Source organism: Lonchura striata, chromosome 1 (assembly GCF_050655825.1).
Source record: "Lonchura striata isolate lonStrDom1 chromosome 1, ASM5065582v1, whole genome shotgun sequence".
Lineage (NCBI taxonomy): Eukaryota > Metazoa > Chordata > Aves > Passeriformes > Estrildidae > Lonchura > Lonchura striata.
In genome coordinates, this window is record NC_140703.1 from 67,812,857 (window position 1) to 67,825,862 (window position 13,006).

General features: G+C 35.6%; 1 protein-coding gene across 17 annotated transcripts in view; it reads right to left on the bottom strand.

Annotated features, from left to right (window-relative positions):
- The window catches only part of NBEA (neurobeachin), a 450,877-nt gene that overhangs the window by 126,310 nt on the left and 311,561 nt on the right, over nt 1-13,006 (bottom strand). The window lies entirely within an intron of this gene.

Sequence of the window (13,006 nt, forward strand, 5' to 3'; positions counted from 1 at the left end):
CCTGTACTAGCCACTGCATCTTCTTCAAACACCTTTGATTAAATTCTCAGTAGCCTCAGAAAGAACATCAAATGTAAATCTAATTCTCACCCTTCTACCTTTGTCTTTCAGCTGATGCTTCTCCCAGTCCTAACCCCTAAACAGAACTTTTTCCCTACAAACATCACTGTCTGTTTAGAAATGCCATTTTATACTGACTTTTAAGAAAAGCAAATATACCTACATGATGAAGTAGCCATCTATATTTATTAGGATCTTTTGACCTTTTCCACTATGTTTCCTTTCTATTTACTTTCACAATTTCTTGCATTTGCCAAAATTAGACAGTAAAATGAGGCCAGAATAATATAATTTTTATTTCTCTAAGGCAACATAGAAACGTGTGTCATTGTATAAATTTTAAACAAGACCAGTAACAAATTATAGGCCTGTGAATGCAGCCCTCACAAGTTTCATGTTTAGTAACATTTATTTAAGAATATATAATTATCTATATATAATATAGATATATATTTTTTATACATATATAATTATCTACACTTCTAAAGGTTTGCTATGAACTTCATTACATGTGTTTCCCCACAACTTCTGGATTCTCTCTTGTCCCCCTCTTCTCAGATATATTGTTTCCCACATGAAAAAAAAAAAAAAGCTTTTCTTTGCTGTATAGACTTCACAAGCCTCTAGACAGGTTAACCTTTAGGTCAGTGAAGGATGATGAAGAGACTGCTGTCACTGTCTGGGGCTCTGGAGAGCAGCTCTTGGAAAACTACCTTATTTGCTTTCACAAAGCAATGACTTCTGCCCACAAAAGCAGCAACTACATTGAGGTTGGCTCAGTTCAGCCAAGAGTAATTCTGGAGCATGTTGACATTTTACAGCATATTCACATCAGAGTTCCATCACATGGACCAACTGTGATTAGGTGTACTGGTAGATACTCTTTAAAGCTGGGATTTCTGCTTAGCATGGTATATGTGAAGAAAGCCCTACAGTTTCTACTTTATTTCAAACTTCTTTAGAAAAGAACTACTTCTTCCTTCCTAATTTGTCCTCTGTCCTGATTCCCCTCCTTTGGCGTTTTATATTTTTTTTTAGTCCAGTCTCTTCAATGACAGAAATTTTACTAGACATTTTTACATTCATTTTGCCTGAAAAGTTTTCATGTCTTCCATTTCAAATTCATTCTTCAATCTCTTTGCCCTGATCTTCAGCTCATTCACTTTTTTTCCTAAGTAAAGCACAGATTTTTTTTTTCTTGACTTCTTGTTTGTGATTTATTTCTTCTATTACACAGAGTTGTATAAACTTCACTAAAATGGTATAGAAAAATTGAGAATTTAATGGAATCACTGTAATTTTGACTGAACAACATATACAGTACCACAGGGTTGGAGTTCAAATTCCTTATGCATTTAGTAAAATCAAACAGGCCAGCATTTGCTTTACAAGTAGTCCTGCATGTCCACTGTGTGATGGATCAGCACATAGGGAATATAGAAAACATTCTTTTCTCAGCAATTTTTCAGAATTTCTAGAAAACAGTCCAACTAGGGAGCCGGGCCCCACAAATCTGGGAGGCTACCAAGGAAAGTGGAAGGTAATAGCTTACCAGGAAAAACAAAAGTCTGCTGCTAACATTGGTGAGATTAACAAGGTAAGAATTTAAAGCCCAAAAAAGCACCTCAGCTTTTTGTTCCTAATTTTTGCTAGTTATCATTGCAGGTACAAATGAGTACTATTTCCTAAATACTCATATGAGAAACTATTTTCATCTACCCATACCTGATAAGCATATCATATTCACTAGCTATAGTATGGCAGAGCATAAAGAAGTCTCTAGAATCAAGGTGACTTAAATAGTAATTTCTTTCACAAAATTCATGTAAAGTAGTAGAAAAAAATGGAAATAAAATTAATGCTGCTTACAGAAGAAAGCAAAATAGTATGGAAAATGAAGCTACAGCTGCAATTCCCAGTTTTTGGATGGCCACACTCCCCACTGAAACAAACTCCTACAGAGGCCAACTAAAACATTAGTTCCTGCATTGAAAGTTTGGCCAGTAAAAAAGAGTGACTGACATGTAAGCTTCACTGACCTAACTACATCCGATGTAATTAGTGTCATCTTTTAGCTAGTGCTTGATTTGAACCGTTAGTATTAAATATTTTATTAAATGTTTAAAATTAAAAGAACAGGTGTACTCTGACTAAACATGAGTAGATACTCAGCAGCAACACCACACTTGAAAACTGCAATATTTGAATAGCACAAACCCATAATTCCAATTAATTAGTCTCTAAATTTGTGACACTCTTTCTCCAAGGAAAACAACAGCTCATTTTTAGGCATGCTTTTTCTAATATACCAGTAATTGTACTTTGTCACAGTCCTTTAACAAAGAATACATGAAAAACCTTAAAAAGCCTCATAAAACATGCAAAATCCTTATTTTCATCTGTGACATATCCTATCTAAGAATTTTAATTATAAGTATGTGATGACAATTTAGCAGGCCTCTTGTAATATCTGGCATGGTAACCAGAGTCTGTGTGCTTCATCCCAAAAGTCAAAACCTATCACAATTATATCATCAAAGAAGCAAAATCCAGGTCAGATTTTATATCACTATTAAAAAAATCAGCATGTAGCAACTGTTCTCAGAACTTTTGTGTATGGAGGAAGTTCAGAACAAAGCATAAAGGCCAAAACCAAATACTGCTTATTTAAAACAAGTGGAACGTGACTGCTACTTTATGATACAATTGTTCTCAGCAAACCGGTCAGTTTCCAAACTGTACGTTTCAACACACATATTATATAAAGGTAGTCACACTCATCATATACAAGCAGCACTTTTACCTTCTGATGGTAATTATCTTGGGTACATAACATTTCACTACTGGGACAGGTTACAGCACAGGTAAACTTCAGATCTGCCAGTGACCACATCCTCTTGCCTAACATGATAGCTAAGGTGTGTTATCTTAATGATTATTCACTCCCCAGTGCTGCTAATGTTGCCTTGAAACATCCCAGGTTGTTTCCACAAAAGATTAAACCAATAATTCATTCTCAGTAACACTTTTTTCTACTCATGCAGCCAGTAATAAGGATGTGACCTGTATTTTCTAGTCAGTTGTCTTCCCACCTTACAAAATGCTTTTTATTAAATGTATACCAAAATAAATATTTATTCCTTCTCCCATTCCTATAAGCAGTATTATAACTTTTAATATCTCCCTTTTTTGAAAGAAAGAAAGAAAGTTTTGTTGAAGTACTGAAAACAAATGCAAAAGTCTTTCAAATCTGGATACAAAGTTAGGGGTGAAGATGGAAGAACTGATATAACTGAATACAGATATAACTGAAGAATATAATTACTGAACACTGATGCTAAGACACTTACAAAAACATCTAACCTCCCTGGATAGCTGTGAATCAAGTAGATGAAGTGACAAAGCCTGAAGCTTGTGTGCACACCATTACTCTGTGATTTCAGCGGCATGTTAGCATCTTGGAAAAAAGATTTGTAGAATCATCCTGACAAAAAAAAAATGTATGAATACTTCTCATATAGTAGATGAGTCCCACTAATATCAGTGGATTTACTTGCCTGAGAGACTGGTAAATCAAGAAAAATTAGGGTGAGAATGATAGATCTAAGGTTAAATAAAAGTTGACACCCAGGCTTCAGTAATGAATTTTTGTTCTTGTTGCTTTATGAAACCTGCAAAGCTACAATGTATTTTCTTCCAAATTTTAAATCCATCTTTCCACAAAATATCACCACTATCAAAACTCAGATTGCATCATAAAATCTGCTTTGCTAAAAAGTATGAAGGGAACCCAACCTTAACTTATGGGGTTCAGATAAACTCTGAGCCATTTAATAGCAGTACATCTAAGTGGGTTTCAGCAAGTCTGGAAAGAGTAAATAACTAAACAGGAAACATTAAAAAGTCAATATCCCTAAAGTTACAGATCTCATTTATAATTTCAATCTGACTATATTTTTAAACAGATGTAGCCAGCCAATATCTTTGTAATTAGTCTGTGGTACACTGAATAGCAAATTTTCTCTGATGGACTCAATACCACATGCTCCCATACATGTCCAAAGCAGAGGGCACAATATAACCATTTTACAGAACTCTCTGGAATCAGACAGGAGCAGAATAAATCACTCTGTGAACAAGCTGTGTACCAGGCTTCATTAGTTATAATTACCCCCAAAATATGCTCAGCAGAATGCACACGTGTCATCTGGGAGTGACACACAATAGAGTGGGCAACTTATAAACTCCTCCAAGCACAGAAAGAGTCCATAAAACAACTGGCTTGTGCATTTGGATTCATGTGATAACACCTCCTATTGCATAAGCCACCAGATGACACAGATGGGGCAAATCCAAACAAGGAACATTTCTTTTGTATAGGCATTGGACTTCATTTGATGCCTATTCAACCAACAAGCAGAGAAAGCTGAGTATGAATCACTAGATCTTTGTCTTTTTCATTTCCCAGATTGTGCTACACTTGCTAAAAATAATAAAATGTATAGTTTTAAATACTTTGAACATAATGACTTACAGAAAAGAAACACAGTGCAACAAAACAAGACAGGATGTTAAATTTAACACAAATAGGAAAAAACAAACACTCGTCCCCAAACTCCAATATGAAACATTTCTAATATAATATTAACCACCATATCCCTTTCACACATCATATTACCAAAAGTGGTAAGTGCTGACTGAAGGTCTTTGAGAACACCCCTATCAAGAATCAAATCCATTATTTTCTGGAGAAAATAATATTAATTAATATTATGTTCATGAATCAGATTACATTTCCTTTAATGACTACCACAGAGTCAAACATATTGCAATTATTGCAACATTGATCTCAACTTTCTCTGTAAAGTTGTACATTTTTTTCTTCCTCCCATACTTTCTGTAAATCGTAGTAAGGTTTTTTGTCTGGGACATTCCTCCTATTATCTTTCCATCCATATAGCATAATGTTACTGGTCAGCTCATTAAAAGTCTTTCCACATCTTTTCTGTAGCTTTCTATTATTGCCCACTGCTGTGGAGATGTGTTCCTGAAAATACTGGTGCAAGTACTTGTTTACTGCAATAAAAGTAGGCTCTAGTTCAAAGGGAAACTGATATTCATATGCAGTTCACTGCACAGACAGATTTAATGGCAAATATAATATTCTAGTTAAACATGCTCATATATGTCAGAATTTTAATATAAACTTGGAAATAGATATTGTTTGGACGATACATGTGTAGGATAGTGCATGTGTACACATATTGACATGAATGTCCCTATGCTTGTTTACTTTTGTATTCCAGTGTATAAACACATGGAAATAGACTCACAGAAAAACACGGACAGATGTATGTGCACACACTCAAAAACTACCCTGCACCTTTGGGTGGCATATTCAGTGCTTGTACTGTGTTACATTTCTGATGCGCTGCTAAAGAGCCATGTTACATCTCCACATCTGTTAGCTACTTTCAAGACAAACCAGGAAACAATTCCAAACCTCTGACTGTAGAGTATATTTAAATTAGCAATATTAATCACGTGACACTGAGTTCTGTGAAGACACTCTTACTCACAAAATAGATACCCAGTTATTTTGAAAGAATGGAAGCTAAGTGAAGTTCATAGACTTAGAGTGGTAACATGAACTGCCACAGAGAGAGCTGAGTATATCCAAAATACCTAAGATCAATTAAGGTCTATTACAAATCGCATCCATTAACCTGTGATCTGTCAGATCTGTGCATCAGTAACGCTGTGTTGATGTAAGCAAGGACAGAATTTGTCCCACTTGGCCCCATTGCTGTGTAGTACAACCAAGAGGTCAGCTTCAGCATTCATGCATTCAACTCCAGCAAACTCCATAGAGTGCTCACAGTGGCAGCAATTTCCCATTTTTAAAAGATCAGAGAAGCAAAAACTACTTGTGAATATGAGTGCTATGGTATTATTTGAAGTTACTGCCTTCTTTTCTTATCTTTTTTTTCCCTTTTTAAAGAAACAGATATTGAAACTATCCCAGCTAATAATTTCATTCTGACACTTGAGTTTAAAAGGTTAAGTTACTATCTGAAGAAAGGTAATCTGACTGCCTTTCATAGCAGCCTGCAAGCTCTGCAATCTGCATAGAGAGGGGCATTTGTCATCATTAGCTGAGCAGTGACAGCTGGCACCTAGGGTGTCCCAGATTTAAGAAGTGGCAAAGGCACTCTTTTGCCTTAAGTTGCCATCAAGTATAGCATGTTTCATAAGGAGCAATATTTTCTTCTTGTTATAGGGCATGAAATAACAGCATTGAATGCATCTGTATTTTTTTCATCATGGAGAACTGGCTGATATACAATTAGCAGCTGCCTTTAGACAGCAAGACACCAGTTTATTCTGTGAGCAAATATCCAATTCATGTCACTTGAAAATAACAACAATTGGCTTAAAATTAGGGAAATATATTTTCCTTCAGAGATATTTCAGACTGATTGATTTGTAGATTTTATTCATGGACATGACAAATGGGGAATAAAACACAGTTTTTAAATACAGGTATAGTACTGTCACTCCAAGCTAGGAGTGCCTAATTGCTTTAAACAGACAGGTTATTAGATATAGGGACAAAACAAGCTAATGCAGTATATTAATGCCCTGAAAAAATACCTGATGGAGCACTATTTTAATAGCAGATTTAGAAACTTAAAAGTATATCCTCATAGTGTATTTAATAGCTAAATCTGATGAATTTTTTTTCAAAACAGTTCCATGAAATTTTGCAAATGTGTTCATATTTAAGTGTGTATTTAATAAATGGAATGGGTTAAAAATCTATGAAAAAAGTAGTTTTCATGCCACCATCAATAATTAAATCTATGAAAGACTGAATAAATGGTTTATAAACACTAAGAGATCCTGACTTGGTTGTTTTTACAAAAACAAAATACAAAACTAAAAATTAATATACCTTGACATCAAACAAACAAACAAACAAAAAAACCCAGCAAAACAACCAACTAACACAAACCAAATAAAATTTTAAAAAGCAAACATGAAAAAGCTCTCATTTCTCCACAGTCTCTCAAGTTTGGAAACATAATCCATAATGCTAGATTTTGCATTATTATGTAAAATAGTTTTTCACAAATAAAACTAATTTTTGTGTTAATGTAAAATCTATGCAAATACATGCAGTCATTTATCAGGGAAGCTGACAAGCATTCCATATTGGAGAGGGAAAATGAAACTGCCTCAAGAATAGAGGCAATTAATTATTTCTGTATTTTCTCTTCCTCTGTCTTGAGGCACAGAAGTTATCCATCCAGTTAAAACAGCAAATGAAATAAAGAGATTTTTTTTTTATTTAAACACATATGGCTTTTGCCTGCAATACTGATCACCACAAGGTCTACAGATGCCCGTGGCTAAATTGTACACTGGCAGATGCACACAAGGGAAAACTGTGTTAATGCAGCGTGGTGAACAAAACAAATGAAGAACTGAATTTTGGGGGGTGGGGATAGAGAGGACTTTTTTTACTATGTTGAGATACAGTTTGCCTACGAAGGGTGGATTAGGTTAGCCATATATTTTGCCTAAAAAGTTTCTTCCTATCCCCTATGTCAAAAATCTGAATATACATACAGAAGAAAACATTCACGTAGATGCTTGCACTTTTCTAATGCACAGATTATAAATAATGGTCTTGCAAAGATAAATGGTTATATTATTTCATCTTTACAATTAAGGACTAATAATACATAATGAATGTACTCACAGAATATAATGAGAAAACTGTTGTCCAACATACTTGCTGTCATTTTTTACCTATTTAAAGAAGCAATGTCTGGAAGTGTAGGTGAAAATGGGAAGCATTACGGCACAGCCCAGCATATGCCATATACTCGTCTAAGCTTCAGAGGTCTAGTAAGAATTCTACACTTATTAATTGTTCCTTTTGATGAGGTTATTTAAAAAAAAAATTAAAATTGAAGCCAGTTTATTCCTGGAAATAATTTGCAGAAGAAAACAAGAAATAGAAATGATAAATATTTCTGTTTCTGAAAATAAGATAGAACCATGTTGATCATAGTAATTTCTCTCTTAGTAGGCCTGTACACACTGCATAACCCCATTAAAATCCGTATTGACCTAAATCCTGTAAAACCCCACAATTTTGCCCCTGAAAGTTTCCTTTAATTTTCCAAAATAATTATTTTGTATCAACTAAAACAGTAAATAAATAAGATTCATAAATGTGAATTCATAAAGATATCTCCTTTGCCTCATCTAAAACTACAGAGTCTTACAAGACAACACTGTCACTACCCTAACAGCTACACTGTAAATTTTTATCTTCTTTTCAATGGCACTAATATATTATAAATGGTAACTTTCTAAAAGGCAAAATCTATTTCAACTATCAAGAAAAATTGATAGTAATATTCCTTTCAGATAAACAGCTATTTCCACAAGCTAATATTTCTCTTTCAACAGTTTGATTGGATATTTATGAAAATACAAGACTACATGTTTTTTCCTATAGCCTTTCTCATTTCAGGGACATCAGCAGTATGCCACAAAGGATCCACTTCTTTATATTCTGTCCTAGAGCTGGCAGAGAAAAGTAGGGAGGACAGTAGGTGATGTAGGTTAAATTTTCAAATTCAAGTAAGAAAGCAACTGGAGTGATTGCTGCTCTTAATATGAGGCTCAAATTTCCCCTAGATAAAATATTGTGTTCTACAGTGTTCCACTAGTAAAAAAAAAATAAAAGTTCAGAGTGGTGGTGATAAAATATTTTAAAGGCCAAAAGATCTAAGTGTCATATTTTTCCTGAGAAGATCTCACCTCTTCTTCCTTAAATAATAAGTTGGTTTACTGTTTCTATTACAGTTATCGTTAAGATATTTTTAGGAACAATAAGTATTCTTTGTGAATAGGTTGCTTTTATTTAAGACTGCTAAAAAATTCTGTAGCTTTAGGGAGTTTATAAATAGTCCTGAATATGTGAAAGTAGATGAAAAAAAATGGAGATTCTGAAAACATAATCTTTCATTTGTTTCTCTGAATAACCTTACCCTCCTCAGAAGCATTTTAGGGTGTATTGTGGAGGGGGCATTTTTGTGAGAGCATGTTGTTAAAATATGGACAAAACAGCAAAGTCCTTTCTTAAGAAGCCATTTTAACACTGTGGCTAAAGCACAATGAAATTAATAGGGAAGTGCTGCTTGACAGAAGTGTAGATATTTGAGCCAAAAATATATTTCCTCACCAATGCATGCATTTGATACATTAGATATTTTAGAGGCTCACTGTATCTCATCCTCTTCAAATGTTAACCTCCACGTGTTTTGGCCCTGGTCCTGCCCATGATGTCATGGATGCTTTTAGGCTTCACAGAGAAGTGCATGGGCAGTTATTTGCAGGATCAGGGCCTTCACAAGGTTCAACGAAACATATTAATCACTTACAACCAACTCACTCAACTCCTCCCTTCACTGTTATTTGGAAAGAAAATATTGGAGAGTTATACACTACATTAAAACTAGAAGTCTGCATTGAAATATGTTTGGTATGTCCTTTCATAGCTAAATCTAGATGAAATGAGTTACACAGGTAATTTACCATACTTATGTAATTGTAAAGAGAGAGGGCAAAATTTCATTTTGAGTTGGAGAGACATAAGATGCCCAAAGTATTGCCAGCATGAAAATTAGCAATAAACACATAATATGACCAAATGTATACAAAGAAATGGTGCTTACTTATAACTTCCTATTGGCCAGTGTTCAAATGTGTTAAGCAATATCTTCTGCTAATTATCTTCAACAGCTACCAACTTCTGCTAATTATCTTCAACAGCTACCAACAAGATGATGTAGTTTTGTTTGTTAGTCAGTATGAAACCAGCTTACAGAAAAGCACCAGCCACAAAAATAAGTATGTTCAAGACATACCACCCTCCCATTTTGACTGGGTTTATAAGATGCTGAGTTACTGGTAAGACATAGCATGTTGTGTGATGCCATAATTTATATAATGACACATTTCAAATGCTCCCATACTTCAATTTCAACTTACATTTTCTAACACTCTAGTCCTCTCTCATATTCCAGGGCTAAAGTTACTGAGGGAAAAGATTAGTTTAGATATGAAGTCTTCAGAAGCTGCTCATCCAGCACATACAGCTTTATCTTCAAGGGCAACGTTCAGTATTTTCAGCTACTTAATCATATACAGCAATAGGAAGTAAATGAGAGTTCTGCAGTGTTGGATAGCCCACTACAGATGTAGTAGATTAAAAGGCACTAATCCCCACTGATTCCACACTCCTCTAGCAGTTCAGCAAAAAAAGAACATTCTCCAAGCTGGAGATCTTTGAAAAATAACCAAAATAAACCAAAAGTAGGACTACTTAAATAAAATGCCGTACTATAAGGAATGTCTGGATTTGGAGAAGCTGACGGATAAGTGAACCAAAGGACTAATTCAATGTCTTTTATTCCTGCTTACATATTTCTGCAGTTCTAGACAAAATCACAGTTGTGCAAGCTCCGTGTTTACTTTTGAGATGCAACATTTTAGAGAAAACAAATCAATTACTGTTTTTTCCCTTAACAGATTGCAGATTAGAGGAATTTAAAGTATTAACAGCTCATCCATATGACCTAGGATGACCAAGTCCAACAGTAATGCAAACTCTCTTCATGTTTTTCTTTAATATTTAATAGGAAGTAAATCCATACACATTAAGTTTCACACTAATGCTAATTGTGTACTGTGAAAGAGACTATGTCATAATTTTGCAAAAAAATTTTTTAAAAATTGCAGAGAACTGCTCACAACAGAAGAAAAATGCTTGTGTACCAAAATATGCAGAACTTGATACCCATGAGTCTTAGCAATGAATTGTATTAATTTATTAAAATTGAAATATTGCAAACATTATGATAACTTACATTTAAACTTTTCATTTGTTCCTAAATTTGAAAGTGAGGCAAAAAGTAACTTACAAAATAAGAATACAGAAAATTGAAAGTACCGTCAACTCCTATAACACGCAAAAAAAGATACTGCCTATTTTATAAAATATGACACATATAGCAAACCCAGTACAAATATCTGTCTTTAGTTTTCTTACTTGAAAAAAAAAAAAAAAGTGAATTTATTGTTGCTGGCAGGATGATATAGATGAAATAACCAGAAAGAATTGAGGGGGGAAGGGGAGAAAGAGGAGCCAAGAAATCACATACATTCAATGAGCCTTCAAACTTACTTCAGCAGTAGGGATAAATAATTTAATCAACTCAGCTTCATTTTTTTTTCTTCCTACCTCCCTAGTGCAATTGGCAGTTATTAAAAAATAAAACTTTAAAATTCATGAGCAGTTGTGTGTGGAAGAACTATCGCTATATAATAAGAGATATAAAGTGATATCCATGCAAGCCCTTTGTGTAGATATGCATCTGCAAGTGCATTTTTACTCACACTTTTCACCAAATGAAAAAGAAATAACTGGTTAAATGTATATGTATGGCATTTTTTCCCTTTTTTTTTTTTCCAAATTGCAATTTGGGGATGTGGGCCAATGCAAAGATTTTTAACACCATTTGGCATCTTGGCTAACATAAGCACTGTATGACAAGGCAATGTAGTTTGAAAGATTTGATATAACATGCAGAGCTCAACAAATACTGTTATAGTACCCCTTAATTAAGGGAAATATCTGGAAAACAGCAATTTGGTAAAAGTCACCAATATCATACAGTACCATTATCATGACAAATGATCAATCATAATTTTAATGAGGTGACTTTAATCCTCATTTTCCAAAACAACCTAATACTCAATAAACCCAGTAGAAATAAAATTCATTGCTGAAAAGGTGTTCCTTTTGTAGTTTACCAAGGATGCATTAAAAGCTACAGAGAAAAATTAACTGAAGTGGTCAGATGCTTTGAAAAATATCTATTTTTTATATCATATATAGTAATGTAGATAATAATATTCAACGTCCAAACCAAACTGACTTCTTGTCATAGTAAACGATTGGATCACTTCAACAATCACATTTCAGTGGGGCCCGTGATGCCTAAATATACAAATTTTTAAACTATTAAATGTTTGGTGTGTGAAACGAAATGATGGAGTGGAGTTAATAGCAACCATCAGTGTTAAACATCACCTAACCAAGCCTAAATCTATTCTTTCTCATAGCCATCGAGATAAAATAAATACGTATAACCTTGCATTACTTGGTCTCACAGCTTAATCTTAGCACTACACATTGAAAACTCTGATTTAGTATCTAAGATGCAATTTTTGTTTAAATTAATTTTGCCACGTCATGAATGTTATGACTTCTGACAGCTTAAAGGTACGACCTTTCCACTTTTGCCTTTGGCAACTGGAATTGCCAAGCTAAAACCCAGGGGGCAAAAATAAACAAAACCTGGCCCGGAACATCCCCATCGCTAACGCGCAGCTCTGAGGCTCCTGCATCTCTGGGAAGTTGAGGGGTGCCCCCACCGCAGGAAAGGGCTGTTCCCTCGGCGGAAAGGGAGGAAGGGACAACCTTTTGTCCGCCTGCTGTAACTTTCGGTTTTACCCGGCGCTGGTCTGTGACCCTGTGGGAAAGGGGCTCTTTGACATTTCCGTCCCAAAGAAGCCGCCCCCGACACGGCAGCGCCGGCGGCTTGGAGCTGGACGGCTCCGGGAGCAGCGGCCGCTGCCCGGGGCGGGAGCCGGGGCCGGACTGGGGCCGCCGTGGGCCTTCCCCCGCACCAGTCGGTGCCCGGGACCCGCCCGCCGGAGTTGGTCCCAACTTGACCGCTTCTCCTTCCTGTGCGCAGCCCAGCCGTGCCCTGCCGCGGCCAGCGCCGCCCCGGCTCCGAGCGCACGGCGCCGCCGGCATCGCCCCAGGGCCCGAGGGGCGGGCTGGGTGGTGCCGGGCCCC